The sequence below is a fragment of the Cephus cinctus genome, unplaced genomic scaffold, assembly GCF_000341935.2.
Source record: "Cephus cinctus unplaced genomic scaffold, Ccin1 Ccin1_scaffold0160, whole genome shotgun sequence".
In the NCBI taxonomy this organism is placed as follows: Eukaryota; Metazoa; Arthropoda; class Insecta; order Hymenoptera; family Cephidae; genus Cephus; species Cephus cinctus.
In genome coordinates, this window is record NW_014332886.1 from 2,425,855 (window position 1) to 2,436,071 (window position 10,217).

At 47.4% G+C, this 10,217-nt stretch overlaps 1 protein-coding gene across 3 annotated transcripts in view; it reads right to left on the minus strand.

The window, feature by feature from the left end:
- The window catches only part of LOC107263830 (endochitinase A), a 36,491-nt gene extending 26,812 nt beyond the window's left edge, over positions 1-9,679 (minus strand). The window contains exon 1 of one of the 3 annotated variants that reach the window (XM_015731462.2): positions 7,826-9,679. The gene's annotated coding sequence lies outside the window, so the exon portion shown is untranslated. Of the gene's footprint in view, positions 1-3,637; positions 4,491-7,825 lie in introns of those variants that run through there. The other 2 variants (XM_015731461.2, XM_025081150.1) reach the window with 2 other exon arrangements.
- Positions 9,680-10,217: the final 538 nt, after the last annotated feature.

Below are 10,217 nucleotides of genomic sequence, written 5' to 3' on the forward strand. Positions count from 1 at the left end.
CCCCCCCCCCTCTGCCCCTCTGACTCGCCCCCTTATCCCAAAAGGACTTTCGAAACGCCCTGCTATTTTCCACCTCAACCCTCGGGACTCCTTACCCTCGACGCATAGCGACAGCACAACCCCTTTGGCAATTGCCACCCTTATCCATATTTTCACGTCTTATCGCGTCCGGGATCTTAACATCTTCAGACCTGAGAAGATTCAATTTTCCATGTACTGAAAATTCTCACGGTTAGATTTCCCTTGGTTTAGAGCATAGGCATAAAACTGTTCCAATATGGAACGTTTGTATAGGCGTTTTCTTGAAAAACTTTAATGTTTCGGAAAAAGACACGTGGTCGGGTGAACGTCGGAAACTTTGAAAAAAAAGTAAAAGGAAATCGTGAGATAAATTTGAGAAACGGCAAAACTCGAAAAAATAAAAAATATCAAAGCATCGGAAAACTGTTATCAAAAGTCGCCAGTGATTATCCTTTTCCTTTATAGCATTTTTTTGTTAAAAAGGATCATAGCCGTTCGAGACTCCTGGCATCAGAACAATCCTAAGAATACCAACCAAACAATAACGAATTCACGTAATACCTGTATACTCCTACATACTATCTCCCACTAAATAGCCGACCGTACAAAATTCCCCGACGAGAAACGTATCGCTGCACCTGACAGATCTAACAGCCAGTACTAATTTAGAAAGGTATCTTTTATCTAACTCTAAATTTCAGAAGCTGGACCTGTCGACAGTCCTCTAGAAACCACACACACACACACACACATCGTTAAGAAGTCAAAGAAGTAACCGTTCAAAATCACGCGGCTGTAGATAATAAAAAAAATGAGCTAACCAAAATGGTGGTACGTAATAGGCTGGTTTCGATAAGTGGTCGCGAAGGAGAGCCGCGACTAATTCAATAAGGTCGATCGAAGCAGCAAGGTAGGTAGCTAGGTAGATATATATATATAGGTAGGTCGGTAGGTATAATGGTCTCTGTGCGATACCCGCGCTCCTTTGGGTGGAGGTTCCAGTGCCTGAGGGGTCCTAGGGACCCCAGACGTCGCGTCGGCTTTGCGCCGCACACAAGTCACGTAGTGGCATGGGCCACCGTATTATGGTCCCCGTCCCCATATACATATTACGCTGTATAATGCTGGATCCTCCACACCAGCAATGGTGTCACGCTACGTGCTTCCTGCCAAAGGTCTGGTCCGGTTGCATAAGGCCCCAAGTCCATTCGCTCGTGGGACACTCGTGATCGCAATGTGTAATCAGGTTCGCGCTGCCACTGTCTATTACAATCGCGTAGTAGTCGCACGCAGTACTCCCTGGCATTGGTGGTCTCGAGCCTTTTCATTATATTCCTTCCGTTTTCTTATGGTCGACGCCATTTTCGACACGTTACGTGTACAAGTACATGCAGATGGTACGGGATCGACCGCGCCCCGTATTTTGAACATCATTCGAGTTTGCAGTGTCGACTCCTGGCCTATGCGTTTTATTTCGTACGTTCACGCGGCATTTGTGGGCTCGGGCGTCGGAATAAATGGTACCGAAATGAAATAATCATTCGTTTGGACAAAGTGGCGTGGGTAACCCCCATGAGCGTCGTTAACGACGTCACATTTTTGCTACGAAATTTCGGTATTTTATTTATGGACACGAAATCGGATGCAACGAATATTCAGAGAGTAGGAGAGAGCAGTGAAGTTAGAGAGAGAGAGAGAGAGAGAGAGAGAGAGAGAGAGAGAGAGAGAGAGAGAGAGAGTACTGTGTCTGCTTTTAGTGAAAACTAGCCTTTTCGAAGCTGTCAGCCAATCCTAGTACCTACAGTACCCATAGCGTGGCCACTGGCTCACGGCCTCTAACGCCACACGGTAGAACAGTAATCCGTTAAATAACGCCCAGCCATTTCGTATTCCGGCGTAATCCGGTCTAATTTGAAATTTTCACGGGTCTGCCCGTGCCTGTGGGTCGTACGAACCAGAACCAGAACCGTCGTGTATATAGCGGCAACATCCAGGAGTAGCCAGAGGTTGCGAGAGGGCCAGATGGAAAGAGAGCAAGTGAAAGATAGCGAAAGACAGAAAAAGAGAAGGTAGAAACGGTAACGGAGCAGATGAAAAAAGGAGGAAGGGAAAAATAAAAGAGAAAAAGAAAAAGAAAAGCTATAGAAGGCTCGGGCGCCGCGGCAATAAGTTGAATTCCCAAACGGGCGGGTGTGGCGACTGGCGGCCCGCGCCGGCCACCAACGACACCGGATACCGCTATCTCCTCTCTCGCAGTCGTGCATTTTCGAACGGATCTCTCTTTCTCACTCTCTCACACTCTGGACACACTTGATCCCGTCTCTTTCTCTCCCGCCACTCTCGCAACCAATTTCGCTTGGCGAATCGACGCCAGAGCTTCTCCTCGTTGCTTCGCTCTGTCCTATCGGTCTTTGCTGCGGCTCTCTACTTCCACGGCAATAGTCTTTGGCCTTTCCGACACTGTCCCTCATTCCTTTTCCTTCGTTCCCTCTCTTTCGCCGGTAAGTCTTTCGACAGCCCTCTCGACATAGCCGCTTTATTAATATCCTTCTTCCATTTCGCACGGTGCCCCCTACCCGTCGAATTATTCCACCTTCATGAACTATTCGCCCCGGCAGACTGCCCGGGGAAAGTCTTTCGAATATATCAAACGCTGGATAGAAAGGAGACGAATGTAGTCCCGTTGGATGTCGACGGTGAAGACGATTTTCACCACCCTCGTGAATGAGAGTCTCTGACCGGGATCTCTCGATTCACCTTCTGCCTCCAATGGACCTCGTTCGGATCCGTCGAGAGCTGGGATTATCCGTAGATTTTCCTCATTCTCTACGTACCCTTTTTTTCTCCTTTTAACCTTTTTCCATCTATCTCCTTTACTTTATTTCCCACTTTCATCGGATATCCACTGCTTTGCCATCTTCCAACTCGCGAATCGTTGCTACTCGAATGTCTAGTCCAATTTTCACGTGGAGCACCGGCATCGCTGCGCCAGAATATTTCCCAATGTTTGGGTGTGTTGGTTATGGGAAGGTTTCACGTTGACGGGGTGTTCAAAGCACGAAGAGCATCGAAGCGAGGAAAAGCCAGGGCAGAAAGTTCACGCTTAAACGTCCCGTGAAGCTTTTACACGTATCGCGTGAGACTATTCACTCGGATGGAGCTGACAGAATTCGTCACGATTATCGTTAGCATATATATCTCAGTATCGCGCTTCGATAAGGACGCTCAAAGCGGTTAGAGAGAACTAGAAATTGCTAATGCTAAAAAAATTCATTATGAAATCTGCTGGGACACACCCAAAAAGAATCAAAGATTTAAATGACTATGAATTTTAGGTAAGATAGGATAAGCTACTAGGATTCGCAAAGAACTTTTAAAACTAATGACAACTCTCTACTCGCAAGAAATCAGGTACCTGTCAAATTCTACGAGAAAGCCTGAAGCGGAGCTGTGACAGGTCACTGGATGATATGGTATTGATGTACAGTATAGTAATAGAAAAGGAGTATATGTGTGACATATCTACGAAAATAATGAAAATATAAAAATATTAAGTACGACGTATGACAAGTGTTGCAAAGGAAATGGTAAGATAGTAAATGCAACGATATCACACCAAAACCGACCTGCGAATACAGCCACCGTGTAAAAGGCCGCCAGAAATGGGACGAATTCTCAAAAATCGTCGTCAAGCGTCATGTGTCCCTCGGAATTTCGCAGGTAATCCAACAAGCGGGTCCGGCATATATCCAGTCCGTAGTCACCGTGCGTAGAGAGCGAGCCTCCAAGTCCAAGTAACGTACCAGTGATAGTGCTTACTACGGTATAGTACTACTAGACAAATGTCAGAGGGAGCAGAGCGTGTCACTGATTTCCCGGCGAGCACTCGCGCGACACCCGCGACCGTGTGCGTGCCCTTGCGTGTTTTTTATCCGGCCGGCAAGCGAGGGTCCCGGAGCCCCGAGGAATCACGAGTGTGGCCGAGAGGGAGAGGCGACGTCGATGGTGGAGGAGTGTAACAGGGTGAGCGAGAGAGAAGGGAGGGATAGAGAATGAGACAGGAGTAAACTATACTGGAGGAGGAAGCGGCAGCAGCAGCAACAGCAGCGGCCAAATAGGAAGGCCGAGAGTAAGAATAATAAGAAGAAGAAGTGGACTATAGGACAAGGATAGGAGCAAAAGGATCCGTGGAAGAAGCAGAAGACGAGGAAGAAGAGGAACACGGCGGTATCGTGGCGCTCGGTTGACTCTGGTGCCGAGTGGTATCTCACCCGCGAAAAGCGTTCCGCGATCAGGTGACACCAGAAGTACCGCGACGTTACGAGAGAGGAGAGCTTACGGATCGTGACAGAGTGGGAGAGGAAGAGAGCGCGTGTGCCGGTTCGTTGGCGCGACCGGGACGGCGCGATAGGTGGCCCACAGTAAGTGGTGAGGTGCGCAGGGCAAGGAGGCCCACCAGTCGGGAGAGGGATTGAGTGGGAGAGGGAGAGAGAAGGAGAGAGAGAGAGAGAGAGAGAGAGAGAGAGAGAGAGAGAGAGAGAGAGAGAGAGAGAGAGAGAGAGAGAGAGACAGACGTATATATGCCACGGGTGGTCGAGAAGCAGGAGGGCACTTGGTATTCTCGTGGAGGGATAGTGGCTCAGGAGGGAAGGAGTGCTAGGCCGGCCGGCGGACGGCGGACAGACGAGCGAGTAAGCGAATGAGCGAGTCGGCGGTGGCGGCGTCGGCAACGGCTTCGGCAGCCAGCAAACGCGAGCGACGAAGATGGACGTAGTCGATGCCGATGCGAGTAAGGGAGACGGGGTCTTCCTGATCGCTTCTGAGTGCAAACGGTTCGGCGTGCGGTGGGACACTGGCAGGCGGGCGGGCTGAAACTGCTGTGGATAGCGGGTGGCGAGCGGTGCGATACTCTACGGGACGGGACGGGCCGGGACCCCATCCACATCTATGGCTACGACTACAGTGACGTCGGGACGCGCACACTAACGTACCGGAGTTCGCTCTACGTTACTACGCCAACGGCTCTGCCGCCGATGCCGCCACCGCCAACGCTGCCACCGCCGCCGCCGCCGCCGCCGCCACCGCCTGCTCGGCATGGGCTTGCGTTTACGGTCTCCCTCGGGCAACTCTGTCCTATTTCTCTCTCTCTCTCTCACACACACACTCTCGCACCGGTGATCTGTCTCTCTTTCTCTCTTCGTTACTCTCCCTCGGTCCGATGCTCTTCCGCAAGCACGCGGGACTGCTTCCGTCTCTCTCTCGCTTCAATCCCTTCTGTCTTTTCTCTTACTCCCACTATATTTCCCTCTCTCTTTTTCTCTTGCTCTACCCTTATTCACTCTCCTTCTCTCTCTTCTCATCCACTTTACCGAGCCTTCCACTTCGCCCTACGGTTCTTGCGATCCCTCGCTCGTGCACCCTGCCCCCCTCTCTCTCTCCTTCTCTCTCGCACACTCTCAGTCGCCCACTCCGTCGCTCTTTCTATCGCGTTCATTCACTCTCCCTCTGTTCGTTCCTCTTGCTCTTTCTGTCGCCCACGTGATACGAGGGCCGTCGAGCGTCGAGCAAGCACCCACACCCGAGCAGTAGCATATCGTAGGTCCGCCTGCCTACCGGAGCTTTTCAAAGCCCAACAGAGGAAGGGCTGCCTACCACCAGAGAGGACTCTCTACAGCATGGGGATGTAACGGGTGGCTACGGAAACGCAGACTGTCTTCCGGTTGTTCCACGACTAGCCACTAGGTCCCATTTCGAAACAATACTGCGCACACTGGACTCTAAATTACACCGGCTGCATCTGACTCTTCGTTCCCGCATGAAAAAGTTTTTCTTGATATGACAGACTGTACCGAGCAGAAGGAAGCTTGGCCCGGAGCCTATGGTCAGCCTGGGAGAATACCTTCTTCCTTTTTCTCTTCTCCCTTCTTCGCTTCTCTTATCGTCGCAGAGACGATGGGCTTACTCGAGCGGACTTTATACGGCTCTGGGCGAGCACAGCCGTGCCGGGAGCCATCCAAGACTTGGTATACTATAGGAGCACAGCAGGTAAATGCTTTACTTCTCCGACCCATAAAGCGTTCTATCGCGGTCTCGAGCCTCCCGGTAAAGAGTCTCTTCCAAGGGAGCCTTAATCTCCATCCAGTGAGCCAGAAAGCCAGAGCCAAGCGCGTTAAGTGCGCGATCGACTTTTTACAGACGTCTCGGGCAACGCGAAACAAAACCCCGTGAAAGTGCCGACGCCGACGTCGAACAAAGGGAACCTTCAAACGGCGAAAATACAAATGCCGAATGGTAGCATGGGCGCGCGAGTCTTTGGGGCTGTTAGAAAAAGGACAGGAAGAACAAAAAAAATATATATATATATATATAAATTTTCACCCTAGACAGAGAAGTGTACGCCGGCCGCACCCTTATGTACACCGGGTTAGGGTTAGGGGCGGGAGCTGGGCCTACAGGACCGAATTCGTTCCAATCTACCCGGTGTCACTTCTGAGAGCCACCCGTTACGTGAAAACCTCGAGCATCAGAGAAGGACAGATGTACCCAGTAGGGGGGACAGCAGTGCCCCATAACACCGGGCACGAGACACAAACGGGGGAGAGTTGGTGAAGGTTTCGATCGAGGGTAGAAGCAACACCAGAGACCCCGGCTGTGCTCCATCCTCATCCAGGCTGCGCCGAAGGGGGCTTGGATTATTAAAATTGAGGTGGGGGGCCCTACTGTTACGGGTTGTGGGGCACGGGCCCTTAGGACGATACAGGAAACCGGTACTCTCGCTCTCTTCTTCTCTTTCTACCTCTTTTCTTTTTTTTATTCATTCCTTTTTTTATCAGCCCCCCCCCCGTCCCATCGTCACTCGTCCCCCTTTACGCATATAGAAACCGAAGCCGTAATGCATGTTCTGTACATAATGTACCCCCTACAATGATCCCAATCAAGAGTTGTACACCCATCCGCGGTACCGACTAATCAAGATTACTTTGACTCACCGAAAAAGAAAATCATCAATGCTAATTCTATACGCTTCGATGCCGCCTCTGTATATATATATATGCCTACGTGTCATTATACAGTCTTAAAACTCAGATCAATGTCCTGTAAACTTAGTCCGACGATGGTACCGTTGGTTCTGAAAAATTTGACGACTTTAATGATTTCTTTATCTTTTGCCTAATATCGTTTATATTTAAGGATGCTGTCTGAATCACAGTGTTAAAAATATTTGGAGCCTTTTCATGGCGGTAAGTCACCTATTCTACAATTACAAACACCTTGCGCCAGGGCACCTTGCGCACCCTTGGATACAAAGAATCAACGAACATGTGGATCCCAAACCATCCGCAAGGTCTTCGACTACCTGAGTCCTCTGAGGATGTCTAATACCCTGTTTAAGCCACTTCCATTGTCGAATGCAAAATGCTAAATGAAACCATTAGGAGACCACCGGGCTAACCGTGGTCGAAACTGCCCTAATGGGGCCGGCCGACGCCTCGTTACGCGGTTATGGCTTTGGATCCCAATCCCGCTCGTTAATTCCCCACGCGAAAATTCGAGCTCACATTAAAGAGATTTGCCAGAAGTGAGACCAAAAGATATGGTCGTAGCCGTAACGAGTTATCACGTGATAAACTGTACAGAAATCCATAGCAAGGTAAACGAGTAATGTACATGAAAAAAAAAAAAGAATTCAAAAACCTTATAAAAATAAAAAAAAAGTAACGTCTGGACGCATAAATTCCTAAGTGGTTTAGACTCTTGTAGACGTAATCCGGAAGTAGTATTTTATATCTCAAGGTCTACGAACCTCTCACGCGGTCCACGAGCAATGTCAGCCAAGCAGAAGCTGTCCGGAAGACCCGTCACTAATTACATTCTCCTCACCAATCACGTTCAAAAGGCATCCAACGATCCACGACTCGTCCCTGCTATCCACGTCGTCAAGTGCTACAACAGTTTCCCTCCTGCTTCCTGGCGCCGGTCCAATCCTCACCAGATTAAAAGCTTCTTGGCTTTCGGTGGAGCTTCTCCCAGGGTTCCTCTCGCGGGACACCAACGCATCGCTTACATGGGACCCACACTGACCCGAGACTCTAATGGGCTCTTCGTGCCACACTTGCACAGTCGTACATATAGTAGTTTCCTTCTTTCACTCACTTTCTCACTGTTCCCTTCTGTCTCTCTTTCTCCCTCTTCCTCTATCCTCAGCCTTCTGGACCACGTTCCTCACAGATAAACTGTACGGGATGGCTGAAGAGTGGCGCTGAGAGCCACGGCTCCCAAAACCGACAATCCCAGCTACTAGGATAACCTAAAACCTGAAACACTGAAACGCTACGGCAATTTACGCCCTACGTTACGTCCCTCCACGCATTACGTATCTAACGTACGTGTTTGCGCGCGACGTTACTGCTTTGCAGTAGCTCGTTGCAACCTGAAAATAGGGTAGGGAATGTGGGATAGGGAAAAGGCTCTTGGCTTCGTTCTCTCCTTATGATTTTTACGGTATTTTACCTGTCTCTTCTCGGTCGCTTATTTCTATACCTTTCGCAAGGTTAGTGCTTTTTTTTTTTAATATGGGTTTTGAGTTTTACCTTTTTTGAAAATTTTTGGATATTAGGGTTTTTCGTGCTGTGACTAATATCGAAATGTTAAATGGTCGGGTTAGTGATAATCGGATTTTCCTTTTTTAATTATGTAAATGGTACAGTTGGTAGGATTGGATTATTCGTTGTGGATTATTTTGCCAAAGGTTGTTGTACTGATGATAGGATCTTAATCTCCTTCTAAAAGGTTTTGAAGGGTATCTTCGTCGACGGTACCGCTACCCCTTCTTTGGTATTACCGGTAGACCTTGATCGTTCGACTAAGAAGCTGATAATTGGGAAGAATTCAGTTTTAATTAGTAATCCGATGAGATTGGAGATGGTCCTCTCCCCTTTGCTCAATTTTTCCACCGGGTAATCTCCTTCGATATTTTGAATGGCCTGGAAATAAAGCTATGGTGATAGAATGTTTTCGCAATCTGTAATTCCTGGATTAATCTCGGGCTGACTTTTATTTTTGGACGGAATAATTTTTTCCGACGATATTCTGGATTTCCTGAAAATGCGAAAAAATCAAAGCGGCGCAAGCGTTATAAGCATATGTACGTGCAAAAAAAAGATGAAACTGCGCCAGGCACTGGCAGCCACTCTGCGTGTAAAGTGTAATCGAGTTAAGACTGATTACTCGGAAAATATATTCAAGTTTAACGAATTGGCTTAAAGTAAAAGGGTTACGGTGGTAAGGGGTGCTTTAAAGCTGATGGCACGTCACACGTATAAGCCGAGCACCCCCTTTCGTGAGATACACAGTTAAGGGAATTAGTATGTAAAATGATTTTTAAGAATTTGATAAATCCGTGACGCCACGTGAATATGAAAAACAGAATTTCGTTAATTAACAAACCGAAATGGTTGATAACGTTCAACAAATTGTTCGCGGATACGAAAATTAAATTGAACCATATGATACGGACAAATACATACATTGGTATCTACATCAGGTTAATTCCATGTTAATTAAATGGATTGATGCGATGAGATTGTAGTTACGGGGATTTTTTGGAAAATCGACTGAAAAAACCGATGACTAAAAAAGTAGCGATAAAATTGTTAAAAAATTTACTGGGCTAAAAATATTAACTGAGAATAATAAATTGGTATGGTTAAAATTTTAATAATTCAAGAGTTCTTGGATTTCAATTTTTAAATTGCCAAGACATATTACACTCGAGTTACACTTTACACGTATGACAACGACATAGCGGTGTCGTTAAATGACGTAATTATTCTTATAAACGCAAATACGTCTTTTTTCTGCTCGAAGTAAAATTTATATTCATTTGAATTTCGCGCTATTATCCGTCACAATAATTTTCACTGTAACGTGCAATAGCGCAATTCTTATATCAAAATCACACAAAAATTTGTTTGCTTTGACAATAAAATAAAAAATCTTGAAAAAGTAACGAGCGTTTCCAGCACTTTCGAAAGGAATTTCAAAAAAGCATCATGTTACACCGTCACTCGCGCACGTGACTTTTTCGAGAAACTGTACGACAAAAATGTACGATCCTTGCGCGTACACTATCTCGCGCGGTTTGATAACGTTTTCGGATAGCCAAAAATTCAAAGAAGAAAATAAACACAAAGTTT